At 41.7% G+C, this 25126-nt stretch overlaps 2 long non-coding RNA genes across 3 annotated transcripts in view; both read right to left on the bottom strand.

Annotated features, from left to right (window-relative positions):
* LOC126646347 (uncharacterized) overlaps window positions 1-25126 on the bottom strand; it is a 73945-nt gene that overhangs the window by 31697 nt on the left and 17122 nt on the right. The window lies entirely within an intron of this gene.
* Window positions 464-25126, bottom strand: part of LOC126646343 (uncharacterized) — a 39768-nt gene continuing 15105 nt past the window's right edge. For both annotated transcript variants that reach the window (XR_007630277.1, XR_007630276.1), the window contains exons 2-3: window positions 16293-16650; window positions 464-7441 (exon numbers count right to left, since the gene is read on the bottom strand). This is a non-coding gene — a long non-coding RNA (uncharacterized LOC126646343). The remainder of the gene's footprint in view (window positions 7442-16292; window positions 16651-25126) is intronic.

Here is a 25126-nt window from a genome sequence, read left to right as displayed (position 1 = left end):
CTTCCATGGGATTAGTTGTGGGTACAGGGCAGGGGCTGTCATAGGTAGAGGTGAAGAATGGTCCTGGCCTCTTGAAAACCACCAAATCCATAAAAGGATCATTCAAAATCTTTCCCCATAACAGATCTACCCACCTTTCATTTATTTCCTCACCTCACATGGAATAACTGGTATCTGGAAGCTTCTGCTCTTCTTGTGCATCTGTCAAAAAAAGGGAGGGCAGGAGTCCTGCTAGAGCCAACAGAATTCAAACACATTCACCCCCTCGTTGCTCAAGCTCAATGTTTTTGATGTTCCAACTAAAGAAAATCTCTGCAGAGTTTTTTTTTGTCCTCAGAATGAAGCTTCCCACTGCTAGCCTTGGGAGACACAGAACATCCCAGCTAGGCAAGAGCTCTTTATGGATATTTCTAGTGCTCAGAGGGAGAAGGGGAAAAAAAAAAAAAAAAACAACAACAGCAAGTTTATGGTAATTACTTTAATGAGGCAAAGCCCTTTAGAATGCAAACATACTCAACAATACACAAAGAAACAATCAAAAAAAGTGTTTTATACAGGCTGTTTTATAAGAAGGTAATAAAAGCAATTGTATGGCACACTTGGTTGCATAAACAGGCTCACCATGGAAGGTGTTTGTGTGAGAGCAGGACTACGAATACTTAATTGCTTTCATTATTCTTATTTTCAGTACAAAATACTTCAATCAAAACTTAATCTGTGGCTTGATTTTTAAATAAAAAGGTTATATTCCAGTTCTATTGTTGTAAATATAATAAAACATGGTCTTTCTGTTAAACGGTATTTCATTTCTCACTGTTTATAAAGTGGTATAACAGTGATTACTATCTGCATCCCTGGCAATTTCAAAATATTTTTCAAAGGCAGGATCACTATTTCTCTTCATATGGAAGGAAGAAGACCAAAATATTCAAAAAGTATTCTGCATTAATGATGTGACTAGAAGTCATGAAAACCTTTGGTGAGATCCTTCTGTGGCTCCTAATCCTGTTTGAACCAGGCCCCAAAAGCAATGCAGATTTCAGATATATTCTCATTCATGCATGTCTTCTGATAAACACAGTGAGTACAAAGAAAGAACGTAAGGAAATATGAATTTGAGGACCTCAATAAGTTGCAAAATACAGAACTGAAAAAATGTCACCCATTTTCCCTTACCTCTCAGGAGAGTACATTACTCAGACAAAAGGGTTGTATGAATTTGAATACAATCTGGTGTGTCTGGAATGTTGCATTCTGCATCAAGGAATTTTTTTTTTTAGTATGTACTCTTACATTTGTGCTTTAGTGGCATCTAGACCAGAGTAATTTTCAAATACTTAGACATAAGAATTCCTTTTTATTTCCTCTGACTTTTTGCTTAAGGAAGAAACACAGAACCGTCAAAGTTTATGTGCACATAAACTGAGTGATAGGTCTGGAAAGATTTAGGGAACAAGGCTGTCTTATACAAGAAAATGAATATCTGGATGAAAAGGAAATATATGCATTAATGGTTTGTACTTTAGAGGCTGAGCACATTGCTGTGAAATAACATAACAGAGTGACACCAGAAAGGCCAGAGTCACTGTCAGTGAAAATGGATGTTTCTAGGAAAGAAATGATGATTTCTGTTTTTGAACTGATGGCAAAGGATGACTTCAAATTTGATATCTTAATTTACCTCTTTAATTAAAAAGAATCTTCTGCTAAAATGCACAGAGAGAAGTAGCACTTTTTCAGTTCACTAGGACTATAATAATTTTTATTCTTGAAACTGTCTGACTCTTGGACTTCCTGTTAGTGCTACAGAACGTCTGCCAAATAGGAAATGTCATTTTTATTTTCACCTTTCTCATCATTACAGATAGCATAATGCTGTCAGGGATCAAGAAGGTACCATTTCCTGTTACATCAGTAATGCCCAAAAACATTTCCCATGAAGAAAAAAAAATTAAATTAAAAAAAAAGAGGGCAGAAGTTCTCATTATGCCCTATCCCAAGGAAAGTAATTTTAACACTTTCCGTCTCACTACAGTAGAACTACTACCCAGGAGAACAAACACTTAACTAAGTTGGTGAATATTTTAAACCACCTATGAATTGTACAAAGAATATAGACTTTCCTATAACAGAACTCTGATCAGCTCCCACAGCTTATGGCAAAATCAGCTTTTCAGGCATTTATTTGCAGGGTGTGAAAGGGGCCAAGAATGTCCAAGGGGCCAACCAACTGCTGATCTTTCAGCATTGTATTCTTGCCTTTTCTTAGATGTCAAACCCAGATTGTTTGCTGACATGTCTCAGTCTCCAATAATTAAAGGCAAGACAACGTATTGATGATGATCATGTGTTCATGTATGTGGCTGCATATATAAGAAGGAATTTTATGTATTTCTAGGGAAAAAATAATTTCCAAATTGTATCCAAAAATATACAGAAGAGATGTATATATGGACACGACTGAATGCCTAAATATATTTTAAGAATATATATATATGTTTGCATGTATGCATTTCTGCAGGCCAAAACAGCTTTGATGAATTAAAGTAAGCACCTTGATGTACTGAACAGCTCCTTTTAAGCCAGGCAAATTATGCTTTCTAACCTTATTGTATATGTGTCTGATTAATTTAGTCATGAAAGGAACCAATTGCAAAACAAAGATTCTACATGTACCATAGTCCCATGGACTCATTTCTCCTAGAAAACAGCTTAATAATGGTACTTAAGACCAAATTTTTGCTTACAAAGTAAATGGGTATCTAGGTTTGGATTAGCTATTGTGCAAAATGGTCTAGCACAATAATATGAAATTTTCACAAGGAATCCAGACCATGCTTTCCTCTTAGTATCCAATTCTTCAAGGATTAGAAAGCAAGTCCTCAACCAGAAATCCAAACACACCAAAACAATCTATAACACACTACAGAAGTAGAATTGAAAAGACGAGTCATTTAGTCTGATGAGGTAGGTGGGTGTCTGGAAAAATACTGAATGCTGTCTGCTATCAACAGCCTTCAAGATCACGGAGTCTAGCAGAGGTAGACTGAAAATTAGTCACAAGCTGACATCTTCTTACAAGGACATGTGAAGAACAGCCAGGAACGAGCCATGAGAAACTTTTGAACCAGTCCCTCAAATAATCAGAGAGGCTTAGTGAGATGCCACCATATGATTATCTGACTGATCCTAAATGTATTGACTCTAAGATCATAAAGTATAGCTTTGCCAGTGTATGTTTATTGTCATAGAGGAGTTGTCAAATTTCCTTCCCCAGCCCCTTAACAGAGGTCCCTTGTTACAGAAATCAGGCTACAGTGAAGGTAGTCATAGATAAACCATGCAGTGCTCCTTTGACCCTCTCCTGCTTTGGTTTCCCCTTTTCTAACAGGAAGCTTTCTGCACTGGGGGCTCATCTGAGTTCATCCTGTGACAAGATATCCACCTAAGCCACCTAATAATGTTCCATGATTACCTTGGAGAGGTCTCGTTTCTCCAGGCCAGTGAACACCTTCACAGTGATGCTTACCAGTGGTACCTTCCCCTTCCACAGCAGCTTGTCCTTGTGCTCTGGAGACAGCACTGAAAAATGCAAATGACTGCCACGTGCAAGCATACTGATCAGGCTACTGACTGCAAGCAGCAGTCTGCAATGATGTTGCATTTTCATTAAGGGCCTCAAAATAGCAATAATCAAAATAGAGATGCTAACACACTGAGCTTGGCTTGTTTTTCATTCCAGGTTACGTAGTAGGCGAGACATCACTCTCTGGGTGTGAACCTGCAGTCAAACCAGGTTGCCTGATTTGGCTCTATGTGATGTAACACATTAGTGACTGTATCTCAATCACTCCTTACTGAGTCTGCACACTGATCAAACCCATAACAAAGGCTTTGCAAAGCATCATGATCCAAGTCTTTGGATGGTGTAAATAGGCACAGTAGCCATGGTCAACCCCCATTTCCAACAGCTCTTCCTCTTTACCTCTGTTTTTGTCACAATTGCATTGGTAAAGTTGCTTACTGAGGAAAAAAATAAAAAGCCTGTTTCCTTAGAAGAAATGCTGCCCAAGAACAGTTTACATCATGTGCTGTCTGGAAGTTATTCTGTGAAACATCGTAATAATTGCTTTTCCTGGACTGAGACACTTATTAGTAGCAGCTAAAGTTAACAGATTGGAAGATTGCCTCAAGATGATGGATGGGTTTTCTCAGATAGTAGATTTCTGGTCATTTTCCATGGCAGCTGTAAATTTAAAAATAATATAAAGTTAAGCAGTGGAAAAAAAGAATTAACAAATATTACATGGCTGCTGACCTGAATATTAGTCATCCTAAATTAACGTTAAAGTGTTACATATGATGAGCCAAACATTGCCCTGGGGTGTATACAGAAGTTTGTCGTTGATTATAAATGGGAAATGGCACATGTATGTGAACACTAAATTCAGTCAACTGCTTATTTGGGATTTTTAATTACTGCTTGTGGGAGGTGGAGACATTTCTGTTTTAGAATCCCCTTTCATACTAGTGATCTGGAAGAGAACTATAAAGAGCCATTCTCTGATGTGTAGTCAATATCCCAAGTTATTGCAATAATATCTCTACATATTTTTATAGTTGAAGAGTATTCATTCTCTCCAGAATTCAGGAGTCATTTGATCTGCCTGATGTTCAGTTTTAAGGTTGCTGCAGTCAAAAAATAATTTCTTTCTTAACAGAATGAAGAATTTTGTCCACAACCAAAATTCCTTTTACACTAAAACACCATTTTTCATAGACTTTGTCCTAATTTACCCTGTTGTTTTTGATGAAATCACGTCTTCTTCAGGTGAGTAGCTACAGAGGAGCTGCCAGAGCCGTGGAAAAAAACTCAAACCAAAACAATCAAATCTGACACAAATGAAGAAGTCTTGCACTCAGAGATACCATAATGATTCCTCACCCCCTCTACTGAATCTGAAGTACAGAAAACCTACAATAGTCCTGGCAAGCCCACAGACACACACAGACCCTTACCTTGTGAACATCTAACTCCTCTCAGTTCCTTTTGCACTTACCTAACACTGTTATACTAATTGCTTAGGCATATTTATGCTTTAAATGCTGCTAGTATTCATATATATAAGCTATAGGACATTGCTTAGCCTTATATTTAATGTCTTTCAGACTTTAGGTATAAATAATCCACAGTAGTTGCACTGAAAACAACTTAACTTGAATGCCAACCACAGAATATTGTTAGCACCAGGTTTATTCAGGGCCTATTTACTTCTGTTTATCCACAGGATTTGGTAATAAATACATGTATTTCAGGGCTCTAGGTACATTAAACATACTGAATAGTGAAAGCCTCTAGAAGCTAATTTCCCTGTCACTGCATTATAGTTAAATTGGTTACGCACGTCTCATTCAATTATGCAACTTGAAGAATACCAACAACATAGGTTCCTGATTTCAATAGTACATATTCTGGTTTTAGCACTTACAATGGATCAGCTTTTAGCATGAGACACTGAACTGCTTTGAATTTCGGAGTCCCAGTTTCAAATGTAAAACTGTCTTAGTGTGTGTGTCATTAATGGCTTTTCTTGTTATGCTTTCTGGATGTATACTATAATATTTAGTACAAATCAAAGTGAAGACTGGAAGGTAACTCACAGTGGATATATGAAGTTAAGCGTTTACACCAGCAGATTCTTTATTGATATCAGCTTAATCAAGTAGTTATTCAACCAGTAACAAAATGTGCACAGTAGTCAAATAAACTATTTGATGTTAAATCCTGACAGAGAGAAAATGCCAGGTATACTATCAAGTGTCTTCAGTGGGACTCTTTTAATGCTATCTAAGTGGAAGGCACTCTGCTACTACAGCAGTACAGAAGGAACAAGGATTCCCTGGAAGGGTTAAATTAATATTCACGTGAACTGACATACTGTTATGATTTTAGCATTTTGTAATAGCAATAAACCACATATCAAATTCAATAAAGATTGTCTGACAGATCTAAAAAAAGTAGGCATCAGCTGGGATTTGTAATTGAATGAATGTTCTCAATGTTTCCTTGACTTCTGTATGAGGCTTCATACTCCTTAGCACCTGCACCAATGGTCTTGTAAACGTGTCCTAAACACAATCTTTGAATGACATGAGTTTGGCAGGATGGCATACAATGATGAGAACTGGACAGTCAAACAGAAACCAGGAACGGTACAGGCAAGAACCATAAAGTTATTCAAAGAAGAATTCCTTGCAGTGAATGAAAATCCAACTAAAATGCAGAGTTCCATGTTGATTTTATCAGGAGGAAGATGGGAAGAGATGAGCTGTACACATAGCACATTCACAGCAGGGAAATACCAAGTAAGAAAGGATCCTTCCATCTAGCAGGAAAACCATGGCCTGGAAACCTAGACCAGACAGACTGAAAGTAAAGTGTCTTTCTAACAATAAAGATATTTATGAGTTGAAACAAACTTTCCAGGGATATACCGGATATATTTTATGATCTCTTAAATCCAAGAGGAAGAAATGCTTTAGCCAAAATGATTTTTTTTATATATTATAACTGCAGATAGTGTAAAGCTGCATAAGCAGACAAATTGATCATATTCTATGAGTATGAATGTATGCAAATTTACCAGAGGCAACATTTCCTTGTCTGCCTGTGGTATGTCTCATTAAGAAAATTGCTTGTTAAGAACTGTCTTCTAAGGAGGTGGATTGTCATTGTTTAATTTTACCTTAAGGGATATTATGAAACAAAAGTTTTATCAAACATTTAGAAAGTGCAGTAATGTCTAAAATACAATTTGTCTTGCAAAACTGCAAGTTGCTGAACAGAAAGAAGCCCTTAGTTGTTAGATACAAATCTGAGGTAAAATAGAGTGAAGAAATTGAATTCATCTCAGTTTAGTAAATATCAATAGAATAATCATGAAAATACTGCCACTATATATGCTTTGAACTCCATATGTGCCTCAGTGTTATTTTTAAAATAATTAGGACCACAATATATCTTCAGATATTTTCTGGTTCTATCATATAACAACTAATAACTGTTAGCATCCTCCCCTCTTCCATTTTGTAGCATACTTTATCTTCCAGAAACTTGCTAGGCCAGTTACATTAGCAAAAACAGAGAGTAAATCCATTCGAAACAATGTTTAGTTTTTGACCAAAAGCAGAATCTGTCTGTTTGCTTTTGCATGGTTAGGACAAAAAGCTCTATTGCTGCTTTTACAGCTAAATAGCATTTTACAATGAGCTCTGAAATTTTTGGGGAAGTTGGATTACAATGTTGGTTTAACTTCAGACACACCATTGTTTAGATGTAGGATCACTGCGATGTCCGGTCTCTGAAAACTTTAGTTTTCTTTTTGATATTAAAAAGACCACTGAAGTAATCCACAAAGAGCTTAGGCCTCAGGAAAGAAGTCTGAAAAACAAACACTGTTAAAGATCGGTAAGACACAATTATGTGGCTGACAATTACATGTGATAACAATTAAAATTATCTGATTCCAACCACATGGCATCCTAATACAGCAGATCTCCAAGCAAATAACGTGTCACATAATAGGTTTTGATTGATGTTGTCAGCAGGCTTTTGAACGTTACAGATACCTTCCAATCAATGCCAGAGAGAAATCAGTGGAGAAAACTGACCTCATCCTAAACCAAAATTAATTGCTTGTACCTAAATACCCTAGTTCTAACTGCTTGGTAACCTGAAATTCTTTCTTTTCTAGATGATTAGATACTTGTATACATGGTGTCCAGCTGCTTACTTGCAGTTGTAAATAACTTAGCTAATACATGCATTTGTGGTTTTAATGAAAACCCTAGATGTTTTCTGAGACATCTTTCAGCTACCTGCCAGTACATCTCTGGGAACATAGGTCAGATTACAAGCCAGATGAAGCACTCCAAACAATTGCTGAAGTCCATGTGTTGGTTGGCATAGCAGACCTAACCAGGAAGAATAAGGAGCTGCCAAGGAGCTGCCACTGAACAGCATGAGGTTACTTTGCTGCCAACTTTAATTTGCATTTAAAAAAATACGGATGAGTTAATGATTGCTAAACCAACAAATCATCCTCCTATTGGAGGAGCCCCAGAGGACATTCTGTCTCCAGTGGTGATATACCCAGTAAGAAAACACATTGTCACATTGCCTAGAATGGGCATACAAAAAGCAGAGGGGACCGTACCAGGAATTTGTAGTATTTTCATGGTGCCAGTCTCCACACATGTCCTTGGCTTAGCCTCCTGCTCCTTATTTTCCTCTAGACCAGCATGAGGGCACAGCCCAAAAGCTACTCTTCAGATCTGTGATGCAAGTTTTATTGTTTCCTTCTGTATACTGCTAAGTAGGAAGTGAAACATAAGGTCTTAAAAACGAATTGAGGAATAATACCATACATTTGTTAGAAGGACAGTTTTTGCTACCATTGTTGTTTAAAAAAAACAACATTTTCTACTTTGGCATCTAAATCAGGATTTCAACATCACAGCTGGAAAACCATCTGTCTTTTCAAACCAGGGTTTCCACAAACATAGCTCTCCCACTGTAGGCTGTGGAGTCAACAGCTCATTGAGAATGAAGGCTCAGTTAAGATACTGCAACAGTTTAGATGGTGGTGTTGAAGGCAAGCAAAAAAACTTATGTGTTATTCACATCAGTTTCACTGGTCTGACAAAGCACAGTGTCCAGCCACAATGCAAGATCCTGCCTGTGTTATAAATATATGGGGTTTATAACCAATGCATTGTAATTTCCCTATTCTTTATAACAGATCACGCTAGGGATGAAGAAAAATATGAACTAACAAAACTCATGAACAGACAATGCAACTCAGCAGTTATTCTTGACATCTCAGCCATTTATGTGTTTCTGTCATGAGTTAACAGTTCCATCCACAGTGTATGCCATATCTTTCCCTAAATGGCCCTTCCAGTAAGCTATAGTCAGTTTGACTGCACGATGGATGCCACCCTACTTTGAAGGAAATATACTGGGTTCCAAACAATAAGGAGAATTATCTAAACGTTCCATGTTAAATTAGAATGACATATTGTGCCCTGAAAGAAAAATTGCATTTGTTGTAGTTATGCACCAAAACTGTTAGCACCACAGGAGAGCAGGTTCCCCAGAACAGCAAAGCAGCAGCTTGTTGAAGTACACCACACATGTGAAAACTCTCCATATCCTTGCAGCTCTAAACTTTCAACACCAACCAGACAACCACATTCCTTGTCCTGAACTCCAGAGAACTCTCAAAAAAATAAGTCATATGATACTTAAACCTTACAGAGACAAGATCCCAATGTTGTGTAAGAATACATGAGACAAAATGACCAAGTCATAAAATGAACCACTGGTACAGTGATCAATAGAGTATGTAAAGAAGTCAAGTTATACAAAAACCTATGTAGCTATGCATCTGTAAAGATGTAGCCATAGTCAAATTATCTGAAGAACTGGGTGAATAGTATGACAGAGCTAGTGCATCTGGTACGTGTTTTCCGTGTTGTCCTAAACTGTACATCCAGAAGCTCCTTCACAAGTACAACATTTGTGCAGCTGAAGCATGAGCAGAGGTGATTAGCATGGGAGCAGGGCCTCTCATTTTCTTCATGCGGAGCCAAATACAAAAGGACTTTGATCTTTAGGGGGATCTCTACCACAGTGCAAAATAATGATGATGATAACACAACAATAATAATAGGTACAGATAGCAATGCTGAACCTTGAACATGTATCCATTATAAACACATAAATATTCAGTTGTCTACCATAAGAGCACAGGTCATAGACTCTTTAGCTTCATTTCCCTCCCACACATCCAAAAGTAGGCAGAAAAAATATTGAAATCTATTTATTAGTTGGTAAACAGTATCTTTTCAAATTGGTGTGTCAGACATTTAGGGAATCAGGCTGCTAATATGTTCCTGACAAATAATACAATATTAGAACCAAACAGGATATTTGAGATGTGAAATAAGCTACAGAAATCGCCAAAACAGCAGACACTTTCTTTCAAAGCAGTACAGAACAGGTTGTGAAAAATCCAAATTCCCTGCAGTGCTTTGAAAAAATTATCTTCTACCTACAAGTCAACTTGGAGCCTCAAATTATTAAATTATTATTCTATTGATTCTATATATAACTTTCTGGGTTTGTATGGGGTTTTTATTTGAGTGGGGTTTGTTGGTGGTGTGTTTTTTTGGTTTTGGGGTTTTTTTGTTAGTTCTGGGGGGTTTTGTTTGTTTCGTTGGTTATTGTTTGTTTGTGTTTTTTCTAGAATAAAGGATAAATGACCAGCCTATGGCCTCTGGGCCAGTTTCCAAAGTCCAGAATATCTTATCCAACCAATAGCCCCACTTTGCTGTCCTGTTCTTCTCTGAGGCCCTCAGTCACAGGGAAAAGATGAATTGCAAGCTGCTAAACTGGCAAAAAGGTAGCCAGAAGCTTGGTCTTAACACAGAGGCTTTTGCCCAAGGCCCTGTAGCCTCCACACTAGGAATTCCATCTGTCCTAGGCATGTCCCCACCACACGGTGAACGGGTGATATGAAAAGCCTTGCAATAAAAGTATGAGCGAATCTCAGCCTTGATACAGGCACTACTTGAAACTCCACATTCATTGCCAAAATAAGCATTTTCTGAAGAAAGCACTTGCATTTTAGTTTTCAAATGGATATGCCTCTCATTGAGTCAGAGGTTAGAGTACATACTTCTCTCAAACCAAAAGGCTGAGATTGACACAAGGAGTACAAAGCACATACATATGGAGTAAACACAACTAGTATTTTTTGCCAGATGTAATGTACCAGAACGTGGCTTTGGACATACATGTCAACAGTCTTGTATGTAGTGCCTTTGTGTCACAGTGGTTCATCCACAACATCCATATTTCAGGTGCATGCAGAAAAAGAGCATCCCTGCCCTGGGAAATAACTCTCCAAGAACAGAGGAGCTAAAAAAGACCCAGAGAGCAAAACATTCAGAAGGTCATCAACAGTAAGCCTTTCTGCAGACATGATAACAGGAGAATAGGTAGGTTGAATATGGAGAAGGTAGTGGCCTGGTGAAAGAATTCAGGGATGCTGAATAATACCAGTGGAGCTGCATGGAAGAAGTCAAGTATCTCTGTTATTTTCTGATCAAAAGGAATCAACTGAACTCGAAACTGACTGAAAAGTGATGAGCTAGTGCTTCAGAGATGGGTTGAAAACTGGGAGGTGGGGCTGCTGGCATAGTTTTGTTTGGCATGATTTCATTGTTCACAAAAAAAAACAATATTCCAAAACTCTTTCCGGGCAGTTATTAATTAGTTTTCTCCCTTGGATTACAACACACATCAACATCAACAACCCTTTTGGCTATGTTGATCTAGAGCCCTGTTCAGGCTTTCCATGGGGAGTTCCTAAAGAGCTGTCCCACTGGATGCATGTTGAAAGCCTCTTGCTTTGAAAATGCATTTGGGCTGGTGCCTTGAAGGGACATTTGAAACCTGCCCATGCTGCTTTGCTTTTTTTCCTGTTCTTGTTGTCAGGTTCATCATGCTGAGTCATATCTACAGCTAGATCATAATTATTATCCTGAAATGTCAGCAGCTGCTCTTTTCACCCCCATATGGTGCCACATTTAGGATGAGGTTTCCCTAATGCATAAACAATGACTATAATTGTGGGGTTTGACAACCAAGGTATCACAGAGATGTTATTCTTTTATAAAACCCCCTGCATTTCCACAGTTGTAACGAGGGGGTGGGTCATAATGATCCACATATTTCTTTGTATTTCTCCCCAAAGAAAGTCTATGACATAAGTGAATCCCTGTCAGCATGGCTTTTGGCCATCAGATGTTGTTTCACAAGAGAAACATCGAAAAGCCTTAGCAGCTAATAGCTTCATAAGTGTAAGAGCATTATTTGCCTAATTCCAGAGATGGTTATTTGATAGGAAAAAACAAGCCTTTAACCTCTATTCTCTTAATTTAGATGCAATTTCACTGCAGTCCTTGGATAGCCTTCTCCTTTAATGGTGCTTGAAGTTACAGGCTCTCTTTAAAAGTCAACTAAAAAAAGCTGAGGTATCAGAGAAATAAAAAACAGAACAAACAAACAAAAACCTTAGCAGGACTTGACAACAAGTCATGCAAAGTTCTATTTCTTCTTTCATTTATAGATATACTTCAACAGTATTTCCACTATCTATTATCTGCAGAGATAGAAGATAATAGAACAGTGCCAGTGAGAGGGCCACTGCAGCACCTCCAGTGCTGCAGTCCCAGCACCTGCAGTCCCAGCACCTCCATTCTGTATTTTGATGCCAAATAAAGCAATACAGAGATAAATGAAAGATAAGCAAATAGAAAAACCTGTAAGGGCAAACACAGGGTGAATATGATTTTTGAAGACTGGGAGAAGAGGCATAAAGCTGGTGGAAGTAACCACCACCCTTCATCTGAGATAACAGAGCCAAGTAGTTCTTTGATGAGGTAATACAGGTTTCTGAGACAAGGCAAAAGTACACCTTAAATCTTGAATAATGCAGGCAGGTGGTACTGATGGTTATTGCTTTGGGTAAGGGTGTATTTGTGTGTATGCCTGTATAAGAAAAGAAGTTAGCTGAAACAGAAAGAGAAATAAGCTCTAAACACAGCAGCTAAAAGGAAGCAACCTGGGCATAAATGCCTATAGGGAGATCTTACTGGGGGTACTGAAAAAAAAAAAAGTCATGCTGTAAGCAAAGATACTGTCTTTGTGGTTTTATTGCATCTGCAGGCAGAGAAAAGGGAGTTGGCATGTTCTTTGCAAATAGGTGGAACTGAAACCAAGAAAGGGCCTGACTCCATCAGTGGTTTAGCTTCCTAACCAGAACAAGCTCTGATGTGTGGCCATCTGTGTCAAAGGAAGGAATATTACAGATAACAAAGCAGACTAAAGGGAAGACTACAGACAAATGTATCCTGTCCTGAGAAAGCTAAGGATGTTATAATTAATTAAATCTTCTTGTAATGAATTAAATTCATTACATTGTAATGACTCAAAAGCCACATGTACAGAAATCATTGCAAATGCAAAATGCTTTAACAGATAGAAACACTGACACTATCTATTTTTAACTAAAAAAACTCTTCTGAAGCTTAAACTCGAGAAGGTTTAACTAACCTAGACACTATTGCTCTGCAGGACAAGAGGTTCAGGTTCAGTGAGACAGAAGTGGAACGTGAGTTCCAGAGCAATATTCTTCTGTGAGAACAAAGTCCCTCCAGGCTCACTACGTAGATGCTTAGGCCTCATTCTCCAAGCTGGCTTAGACAGCTAAGCCCTAATTATGTGCTTAAGGTCCCATCCAATCCTTCTCCTGAAATAATCAGTGAGACCAGATGTGATGTACCAAATGGTACATAAAATGGCAGAAAGCGGTCTACCTAATTTACTGTTTTCAACCTTTCCTGCACAAGCCTTTGTGCTGAAGCTACCACATGAGATGAAAACCACTTGGAGAGAAGAGCACAGAAAATAACTACTTTCTCTGTTGCTGTTCTCTGGGCATTGTTTCATCCACTTGGATGATGCTCACCTCCTTAGATTTAGCTATCTAAGAAATTGGCATCTAGGATAACTCAGTTGTCTATGCCTCCTTTATAACTATGGAGGTAGATGTTCACTCCCAGAAACATGTCACCATACTCAAACAGAGTAATCAAAGTTTGATATCTGTAAAAAATAGTACAGTCTGTCTTTCTCCATTGACTGAAGCGGGAGCCTAGACACTTAGTCACTCTGGATACACTACTTTGGGACAGTAGCAGACAAGTGACACAATCACTAGTTCTTCTGTTCTGGGCCACGATACACTGCCAAATTTTTCTCTGTGGTTACTCATGTAACCTTTCTTGTGTGTGACAAAAAAAGAGACTGTCAAATGGAGTGATTTTATGAGCATAGGAGATCCGACAAGTGCTCTCAGAGAAGAGAGCCACTAGACAGACTGCTTGCATGGGTGTCTCACCTGATGAACAAACCTCACATGGCTTCTTTCCATGAAGGAGCACTGCTTGTCATTCAGTATTCCTCCCTCTCAAAAAGTTGTGTGTGGTGGGAAAAAACAAGAGCACTTTTGTTGTCTCAAAAAGGTGTGGTTTGTTTAGGTTAGATTTGAGTGCCAGGGCTGTCTGAATGAGGACCAGTAAGAAATGAGAGCGTTTTGATCTGTCGGTCACTCTGTAAGAGATAATAGGCAGTTGTTTTATTGTTCCTCCAGCGTAATGTACAAGGATGACTTGTAATGAGGAAGAATCTAGGATAAATAGCTCTTGCTGTAATACTTTGCCTTCAGATATCTTAAGAAGTAATCTGCGGTGGGTATGTTTGCTGTAAATCAGAGGCTATGTCTTTGCATTTGGAAGTCACTATTATTATGTTAAAGGGTGTATCCTTTCACAGTTCAAGTATGGCATTTGGAAAGAAGTAATTTCACCTCAGAGTGGAAGCTTCCCTGGGGCACAAATCTTCAACACTGAAATTTTTTATGTGTACTTTGACAAACGCATGCCCAGTGGGCATGTGCCAAATTATGCCTTTGAAGCCATGGAAGCCTTGCTGTGGGAACCTAGAACTTTGAAGAATTTCTCAAGGGAGAGGAATCAAAGCCAGCTGGACTCATTTTCTATAGACAAAAATTTAATTGCTAGCTAGCAGCTACTACATTAGAAAGAAATCATTTCAGAGACCTGGAACACGATGGTGTGAACCCTTGTTAGAGGAATTGGGAGGCACCCTCACTGTGACCCATCCAGATCCCTCTCTTTGTACATTCTTTTTAACTTCACTATTTACTGCCATGGTAAAATGTGAGCATGATTATAAGAACCAACACATCATCAGCATTACTCAGCACCTAAGAAGAAACTGTAAACACTCTGTCTTTGAGCGCAAACCAGACGAGCAAAGAACAATTTCTTTAGAGCTAACACATATCAATTCAGCAGACTTACAGACAAGAAATTAACTTGACGCAGTAAAATTTATGTACAACTTCTTCTGCAAGAAATGGTTTATTTCCACAACCCAGCGGTAGGACATCATGTTCCTCATTCTCTGAGACATAACCTTGTAGCCCCTGAGGGGTAAGCTCCTCTTTGTCACAGCAGATATCTGTTCTGCCCCATGAGCTCTTTTTTGACTTCATCCTTCTTCAGTGCTCTAAAGTAGGTCCTGTGTCATCCTTAAATCACACAAAGACACGTGTTATTCTGCCTGATCAACAGAAAGAGACAGAAAATGCTCTAAAATGTTGCTCTAAGAATGTGTGTGTGTAACTCACATGTTACTGTACTATTAAGACAATGTTTCTCTATCAAAATAATTATGTTATAAATACAGCACTTCAGATAATAATTAAAAATCTTACTGATGGAAACTGCCCAGTGAAAGAAGGCTCAGGATATACCTTTACCACTACTCTGAGGTTAGAGCTAATTGGCAGACAACAAAGCTTACAAATTCAGAGGTTGATTGGTGTTGTCCTGTCTGCTTTTCTCCACTGACAGGAGAGCACACCTCTCCCTCTGTTACTCTTGTGATTTATTTTTACCTGTATGCAGACCTCCAATAAGATCAGTCTGTCATTGTGTTGGACTCTGTATCAATATGTAGTGAGAGAATTTCCACTATACAGTTTACAATCTGGACAGAGAAAGGAGAAGATGGAGGTAAATGTTTCTCCCTTCTTACATGGGGAACAAATACTCTGATCCACAGACACATTTAGGTGCTTTGTTGATTTGGATCTAGTAGGTCAGACTAACAATGACATTAAAATATCTTCAAGCACCAGTTGCTCTACCCTCTCCATGCACATCCTCTTACTTCAGAAGGGTGAAGAACCAGACCTGTTTCACTACAGTTTGAATCAGTACTGCCACTGTATGCCCAACACTGCTACCAAAAACCTATTCCTGCAATGACCTGTACTGGGGAACTGGTGAAGATTAAAAGCAGTCCAGAAAAAAAAAAAAAAAACAAAGCAAACCAAACAAAAAACCTCACATATTTTAGACCAGATTAGCTGCCTTCTCCGGGGTAGCAATCTCATTGCACCACAGTTGGTTGCACTGGCTTAATTTGCTCACATAACTACACTTTGGGTCACATCAGCCTGTTTGCCCTGGGTAAGAGTGCACACAAGGACAGTCACTGCTGTTCAACTGAGACACAATAGCTTGTTAAATTGTCATAAACTGATCATAAGTCTGAGTCCCAAATGGCTTACCCGAGGTCACCCAGCAGTTTGAGACACACCCAGAGACAGAACATCTCCGGAGTCCAGCCTAGTGTCAAAAACAACAGCGCTTTTCCTCTCTAATTGCAATCAATTGTCACTGTCTTCTGGTGGGTGTAACCAGGAGAAAATGGACATGGGAATGAACTGGGACTGTCCAGTGAGCCCTTCCAGTTTCAGCTGAGGCATGTTGGCAAGACTTCGTCAGGAGAACTCCATGGTTTTGCCAGATCCTGTTTCTCCATATGCAACAAGTGATAAGATATTGTTGAGTAACTCCCAGAAAAGTTCTTGTGCTACATGTAGGTGTTGCTGCCAGACAACATGTTCCAGGGAGAGCAGGTATTCGCTGCAGAAATAAAAAACATTTTTGACCCTAGAGAAGCTTGTTTAATTCAATGCCTTTCCTATGCACCGGAGCGGTGGAGTGTTACAGTTGGTGCTACACGGTGCATGATTTATTAGCACTATATTGACCTGAAGAACAACCAACACGGGAGATGTAAAATGAAATAGTGGGGCAGAGGGACCCAGTGTTGGAGAAATGCTGCTTTCCACAAGGCATGTAAACCCTAATTAATAGACAAAGACTCTATTCTTCGCCTGTGTTTAACTCCTCCCCTCTTGCTTCTCTTCCCTTTAACTGTACTCCTTTCCCCCCTCCAGTTTGCAGTAGCATATACAGGACCTGACAAAAGCTCACACAAATAAATGGCAACACTCCCATTGACTTCAATAGGCTTTGTAGCAAGCAAAGACAGAAGAAAATAGGTGATTATTTTTTCCTTTCCAAATGGCAACCCCCCTTCCCCCTCCCCAGTAAAACAATCCATATAGTAGTCACAAGTGCTTTATATGTGCAGTGCAATAGGCATAATTAATCCAACCCGCTAAACCACTAGCAGCAGTTGGTCTCTCTAATGCTTGGAAAATTATTTTAAATAGACATCACATCCACAAAATAGGATTTTTTTAGATTGTAAATATTGGGGTCAGATAGCAGTTGTTAGCAGCATATCTGCAGTGACTTCAAAAAGTATGAATTCATACACATAGAAGAACTGGCCCAAACCAGCAATTGCAGAACAGTCAAAATCATTTTGATATCCATGAGCTGTTCTTTCAAAACCATAAATATAGGGTCAACCCTGCTGTTGCCCTTCAGCCAATTATCTAGACATGACCTTGATTAATGACTCACCTGATTCTTTTTTGAATGCAAGCAGACAAATCTCCATCTATCTTCCTACTCTACAACCACGCACGAAAAAAATCCTCCATCTCTTCCTCTTGATTCATTGAACTGAGGACTTTACTTGTAGGAGCAGAAATCCCAAGTGTATTTAAAAAGTTATTTTCTTTTCTCTCATCACTGCCTGCAAGTTTGTCTGCTTAACAAAGGGCTATGATACTGGGCAGGGGGGAGGAGAGGGAATCCATTGCTAATTCAGTGTTCTAGCATGCTCTGAATATCTGAAATATCTTTGTTCTGAAAAGCTGCAAATTTGTTTGGCAACTCTTGGACAAAAATGATCCAACTGTATTGAAGTTTAGGTCATATGCAAATGCTCTTATTCAAAATGGTGTACGGAACACTATCTTTCTAATCCTACTACTAAAATATGATTTGTGGCTGTTCTTCAGAACGTCTGCCTGATTAAACACCCTTGGAAAAAAATGCATGGGATTGTAATAAAGAATCATAAAAACGTTTCTTTTAATCAGTAATTAAGTAGCAATTAAGCATAATTATTACAATTTGTATCTAATTTATAATATCGGTAGAATGAACAGATGTAATTTATCCTCCAGTAGTCAACAGTGCTTGGCTTAAGCAAAGCCAGCTCACACTTCACATTTGCAACACAAAAAGGATGCTGTGGATGGTGAGCAAATGGGTCTTCCCCAAGGGGTGGGAATATTCAGCTGTGGGGTTGGAACTGCTCAGTCATCTGGAAGCCTGTGAAAATACCTGTACAGACAACATGAGAGTTTCCTACTGTCTTCAGCAAATGAATCTTCCCTTTAAGTCAAGTGACAAAAATCTATAGGTTTTTAACCTCATGAGGAGCTGTCACTTTTGTGTAGTGGGCACAGTAACTCTGTTCAATGTTGCAAGCAGCCACTGCAAAACATAACCATAGGCTTTTTTAAAGAAATATTATTAGAATTGGTCAAGTTAATTTCATGTGGTGGTTGAGGGGAGTTCTTCACTAACCTGGGAAAAATCATGTAGTTTACTGATTAACTCAGAAAAAATGTTTTCATTATGAAGTTTAGGTCAATTTTCCTTAGCTCCATAGTTTTTAAATGCTTAAAAAATATGTATGTGATCTCTAACTGTCTGGAAGCAGCCAATCTGGCTACTTTCTGCCATGATGGTTTCAAATAAAACTGTTATGACATTTTCTTTGTTGTCTGACCTTGCTTAAGGTCTATCTGAGGCACACATGACTTGATGGTAAAAAAATCAGTCTTTATGTGCAGCTGATTGCCACAGAGCTGTGTTTGGGAAGTTATATGGTGGTAGGCCATAAAAGCACCTGAGAGAGCTCTCTGGAATCACTCAGTTCAGAACAGATACATTTACAGCTTAGAAGCTTTATCATTTGTGTAACACTAGCAAATCCATAAAACAGGCCTCCTGCAAAGATTACCTTCTGAATCTACTTCAAGGAAAAGTAAAAACTATACATTTGATGGATCTGGAATGTTCTTCAAGCTCAGAAGTCTGCATGCATGTGCCCTGCTGTTACTCTGTGCTAAGTGATCCCCTAAAGCACTTCTGCTGCTTGAAGATGATGCTTCAGGGAAGCTGCAAAGATGCCCAGAAAGAGCTGGAATAAACTAGAATACTAGTTTTGAATCTGACCAGCTTGAATCTGGAATTATTTGGGACTTGAAAATGCAGAAGAACTTGCTGAGAAACTAAAATCCAGTTTGCTCAAACCAGTGTTACTTTGGAGAGTCAACCAGGTCTTTGGTTTTCTCAGTGGCAGAAGCCTCACACATAGTCTGTGGATCTGTAAACTAAAGATTTCATGGATTCCTAAACCCTTAGGTATCAATATAAGTCTGTTAAAAAGATTCTTATACAGCAAAAACTTTACAGTTTTAAAACGAAGTAAAGGGTTTACTGATGGAATGTACCATTAAGACATAGCCATTTGAAAGTGGCAATAAGGAGACAGATGCATATTCAAATGTTTCTCTCTTTAATGTTCCAAGACCTAATCTCTTAAATGAGCCTAATCAGAAAAGAGGCATTCTAATTCTCTTGTGGGGAAGCAAAGGCGCCAGAGATCAAGTGATAACTGGGCTGTGAGTTAAAGCCATTCTCATAAGACTTTGGCTGTGTTTGAACCCAAACTGGAGAGGATTTTTAGGTACTGTTTCTGCCGGAATTCAAATAGAAGACACGCTTCTGTTCTTGGAGCACAAAACCAAACTATGGACAACCTTCATTAAAAAAAACAAAGCCCACCTTTAAAAAAATACCAGGCTTGATGATTTTGCTTTGATTTACATAAAGATCTTTTTCACACACATATACCTTGAAGCTGAAAGAACAATAAGGTTGTGAAGCTAGTCACTCAAAAGGTAGAAAGTGCCAGACATGAGGTTATATATGCAACCCAAATTCAGTTCCTTATGTGAACTCATGATTAGACATGCTTTAATCACATGGCCACATACATTTTTCCACAAGAGAAAGACTGTGACCTTGACAACTTAGAGGAGCAAAGCATAATATTATGCTCTGTGTTGGACAGTCCCGACAAAAGACAGAATTACCAGGTCTGCATGGCAAGAAACAGCTTGAGAGACCCAGTTCTGCCCTGAGAGGTGACGGTGGGAGACTGTGAAGTGCCCTGCTGCCACATCAAGTGGTTCCATCCCTCCACAGTACCAGTAACTTACTGCACAGACATGTGAGGAGAAATGGGGCAAGGCAGTTATCAGGCTGGGCCTGCAGCAGCGTGGCATGTTACACAGCACCAAGGAAATCGCTGACAAAAAGGGGCAGACTGAAACCAAGGTTGTTCCCTAGCCTATGACCCGTTTTTTTTCCTGTGGCAATCTCCGTTCACATTATCAGTACAGTACTAAGTACAAAGCACTGACAAAGTTGTGGTGGGTTTTGCTGGGGTTTTGTTGGTTTTGGTTTTTTGGTTTGTTGGTTTGTTTTGTTGGGGTTTTTTTGCTGGTTCTGGCATTTGCTGGCAGTTCTGTGGCATTTGTCACCTCTTATCTAAATATTTCTTTGTTCAGCCTTGTGCCGTTGAAACCCAGGTCTAGTTATCTTTGCTTTTCTAGCCCTCCAAAAGTGGTCACTACCTTGAAAGCAAGCATGGACTTACTTAGGCCTGAAGTTTTCCTAAACAAAAGACATTCAAATAATTGTTATGACTAATCATCTGCTGCCTGAAAATGCGCTTGCACCCTCTGAACCGAACTGGGTATTACAGAAATTGGGGCTGACTTCCACAATCACTTCAGTGCGGAGGCAATGACTTCCTTGAGCCCAAGTCCCCACAATAAGGATGGGTGGAAGGCGGGAGCAGGGGAGTGGAAGCCCAGACAGAGGCTCTCATCTCCCAGATAATAGCAGGAGACTGGGCTGCAGTGGCCTTAATCTCATCCCTCGAATTATAATTTATCCCTTTTTACTGCAGTGAGGCACCTGGCAAGGGGAGCCGGGCCTCCTCCGAGGGAAGCTCCCCTGCAAGGTGCTCGTTTCGCTGGTGGGGCGACACGGTTTCTGCCGGGATCGCCCGTCAGACATCAACGCGGGACTTGTGCCATTGTCCAGCATGACAGGACTCGGAGTGCCCGCGGTAGCCGGGAGGGCAGCTGAAGCCGGAGCAGCTCCAGCCCCAGGCGGCAGCGCCTGCGGGCCGGGCCGGGGCCGCCCTGGGCCGGGTCGGCGCAGCCCGGCCGTGCGGCGGGAGGCAGTGGGAGGCAGCTCTTGCCCCGGCGTGGAGCGTTCCCGCCGCCCGCCCGGCGCCAGCCCCGCGAGGCCCGGGAATGCCCCCAGGTGCGCTGTTCCCGGCGCTCCGGCAGCTTGGCCGGAGCCCGGCGTGGGACGCGGGGAAGGGAGGCCGCGGCTCCCCCGAGGGCCGCTCGCCGCTCCCTCCCCGGGGTGCAGCACCCCGGGGCCCCGCGCTGCTCTGGCCCTTCGGAGCGGGCTCCGGCAGGCAGCGGACCGGGAGATCCAGCCCGAGGAGTCCCTCCAGCCCCGAGGGTCCTGCGAGCAGGTCGCGGCACGGAGGGTGCGGGGCCGGTTGGTGGGGCCGCTTCCCCAGGCTGGTGGAAGAGCTGGACACAGCAGGATCCTCGGATCCCCGTGTTTAGGCTAATCTAATAGCAGCAGTGATTAGAGTTTACTATTATTTGCGCGTTGATCTTTTCGGCTGAAGGGAGATTTAAAAATCAATGGTAAAGTCGCATGCCTGACTGCTCGGACACTTATGGAAAAACTGTTGGCCAAGACCAATAAATCAATCCTCCTTTTTCTTTCTCCATACTGTTTGTTTCTTTTCCGCCTCCAGAATTTTCTTCTTTGCAGAAGGGAACCCACATCTAACAAGGTGCCACTTTGCAATACATAATGCTTGAAGCCAACGTGATAATTATAGATTAATAGGAGGTGAAATTCTGTTGAAATGACATAGTGAAAAAAATCCAAGCTGATCAAATATAGTATGCCATCAAACATATTATGGTCGCTTAAAATCCTATGTTTAAGAGGACGCTGCATAATCTTCTCAACCCCCATGACTCACTGGCACCAGCTTTTCCTCAGAGAAGTTAGAATTCGCTTAAAGTTATTTTGTGGTAACTAGGATCTCAGACCTCTGGGAGTTTATGCAGCCCCAGTCAAGGTATGTCCAATATTTCCAGCCTAACACAGCAGCAGCCTACAGACGGAACAAGTAAATGAAATGGAAGTGTTTAACAGGCTTCACACGTTTCATTTATTTGGATTTGAACTGAGGAGCTGAGCTGAGCCTTGAATCACCAAAGAAGGAAGAACATAATTACTTGTCATTATATTCATTCCGATTTATAAATAATGTTTCGGGGCTTTATTTTATTCAATGCTTAATTTTAAAATAATTATTAAATATTAGCCCTTGGGCTACGTGCTGGATTATAGCCAGATGCATTATTACTTCTCCTTGGGACTCCAGAAATATCTAGATGGACTGCGAGGGAAAATGAAGATTTCCCACACAATTAGTTACGATGGAAGGACAGTGTTATGACAAGCATAGATTTTAATTGTTCTAAAACGACAAGGTATTTCACCAGAATCAACACACAAATGTTGGGAGAAATCACATTTGCTCTAAGGTGATGGTGTACGTCCTTGGTATCCCCGCAGAGGAACACACAGCGCTGCATTCCGGGGTCTGGCTGTATACAAACACATTCATAAGGAAATAATGGACGTCTGTATATCTGCACGCGCACGTAAATTTCTCTAATATGTTTACGTGTTCGGTGGCTCGAACAGCAGCAAAATAAGTGTTGCCTGATTTAGAGCACTTCCCAGATGCTGCAAACACTGATGAACTAAAATCCTTATGTAGAAAAAGAATAGTACCCTCACACGTACACACATACAAGCCTCGGGATGAAAAAAGGAGAAAGGAAGAAAAAGAGAAAGGAGAGGAAAGGGGAACTCGATTTATTCTCATTTGTTTATCTCTAGATTTTCCCCCCTTTCTGCAAATTCATTTGAATAGCTTTCAAGCTGCAAAATGGAAATGTGGCTCCTGCCCTCTATTTCAGCAGCAGCGTCCTGGCAACAGAGCAATTTTCTATCATCAAGGATAAATGGCATCGAACAGAACATTCTGATAAAAAAGAAAAAAAAGCTTTAGCCCAAGAAGCCCATGATTGCTGCCCTTCCTGTCTATCATCCCTTTACAAAATCCTCTCCTCCAAACCTGAGCTGCATGCTGTCAGAGCTAATAATGTCTTCTAAAGAAAAGGGGAAGAAACAGCATTCATGCACAATGTTCCCATTTATTACATAGAGTGCTTATTTAAAAATTGCAAATATCTTTGTTTGGTTCACTGCAAATTAAAACCAAGATGTAGGAAGTTACACGATGCAACAATTATTCATGTCACAGCAGAGCATCAAACTCTCATATCTGGCTTTTCTATTGGTTAAGGTGTGTGTGTGTGTGTGCGTGTGCATGCGTTGTGTGTATGTGTGCAATGCAGGGAATATCCCTTGTTGTGAAAATAAAAACCACTTCAGGTAAGTCTGTGTTTTGTTGTTTTAGAGCACGGAGGGAGTGGGGGGGTGGAAGTCATTACTGATACGAAGGAGGCAGAGGCTGTGCTGTCTTTGCAGTTCCACGGGGAGGTTCAGCCCAGGGACCCGCACGAAGCCGTCGGGAAGGCTGCTCCGGGAGCAGGGTGCCTCGCCGGGGTGGCGGGGCTCTCCCGGAGCCGGAGCCGCCGCTCAGCCCCCGCTCCTCGCCCCCCAAAACTCCGCGCAAAGGCGGTCCCGGCGCTGGCGCATTCCCGCTGGGTGCCAGAGCCGGGAGCCGGCGTTCCTTGCCTGTGAAAGGACCCTCGATAATAAACACAGCTGCAGGAACAGTTCGTCCGAGCGGAACTTCGCCGTTCAGGGATTATTTTGGGGGAAGGGGACAAGGTGTGTGTGGGGGTGATACTCTGTGGTCAGAATCCTTGTCCGGCCCTGCCCAGGGGCCAGGAGCGACAGGGCAGGAACACACCGACGCCCCGTGAGCTGCCCCAGGCCGGGGACAGGCAGGGGACGGCGGAACAATCAGAACCATCACGGCCCGGCCTGCGAGGAGGCAGCACCGGGCTGGGGAGGAGGGCAGGGGCGAGGCTGCGGGTGGGGACGGCCCCTTCGGGAGAGCTAAAAACAACCCGTCGGGCGGGATGGTTCACAGGCTGCCTCACCGCCCCAGGGCTCTCCTTAGCGCGGGGCCCTACTGCCCGGGCGGGCGGGCTGCGGGACGGACGGGGCGCGGCGGGGCCGGACGGGCCCCGGAGCCGCCTCAGCCGCCCTCGGGAGCGGGCCCGTCGGGGCCGGCGCCGCGCATGCTCCGCGCCGCGTCACGTGCGCGAGGAGGCCGCGGGGCTCCGCCGGGAGCCCGTCCGGGAGCGCCGGCCCTGGAGCCCCGGCCCCGGAGCCCGTCCGGGAGCGCCGGCCCTGGAGCCCCGGCCCCGGAGCCCGTCCGGGAGCGCCGGCCCTGGAGCCTCGGCCCTGGCCCCGCCACACCGCCCCCAGCCAAGTGGGGACGGCGCCCCGAGGCGCCTGCAGGCAGTGCCGGCCAGAGCCCCGGGTATCGCCTTCAGAGCTCTGGGCTCCTTCGACGTGCGCACCGGGAGACGGGCGCGCCGCTCCCCCGCCGCTTCCCTCGCGGAATTTGCTCGGCTACTCGCGGCTGTCTGCTCGCCGGGCGCGGCCAAGAGCCCTCCGAAAAAAAAGAAAAAAGAAAGAAAAAAAAAAAAAAGAAAAAGAAAAAAAAACACCACCCAAAAAAACCTCGACAAACAAACACCCCCAAATAGCCCACTTAAAAAACCGGGGTCGAGTCACACGCCGGGAGCCTGGTTTTCCTCCTTTCCTCCTTTTTCTCCTTTCCTCCTTTCCTCCTTTCCTCTCACACACCGAGGCTGCAACGTCACTGGCTCTTGCTTTGCCCGGTGGACGAAGCAGCACAGCCAGCCCCTACCCGGCTAGTCAGAGTCTTTGAAGTTTAAACCGGTGTCCTGAAAACTTGTATGAAATTTACTTTATTCACGGGCCACAGGCCACCTGACGGGAA

The sequence above is a fragment of the Myiozetetes cayanensis genome, unplaced genomic scaffold, assembly GCF_022539395.1.
Source record: "Myiozetetes cayanensis isolate MyiCay16 unplaced genomic scaffold, myiCay2020 scf1, whole genome shotgun sequence".
Lineage (NCBI taxonomy): Eukaryota > Metazoa > Chordata > Aves > Passeriformes > Tyrannidae > Myiozetetes > Myiozetetes cayanensis.
The sequence above is the reverse complement of the archived record's forward strand: the minus strand, read 5'-3'. Positions and strand labels throughout refer to the sequence as shown.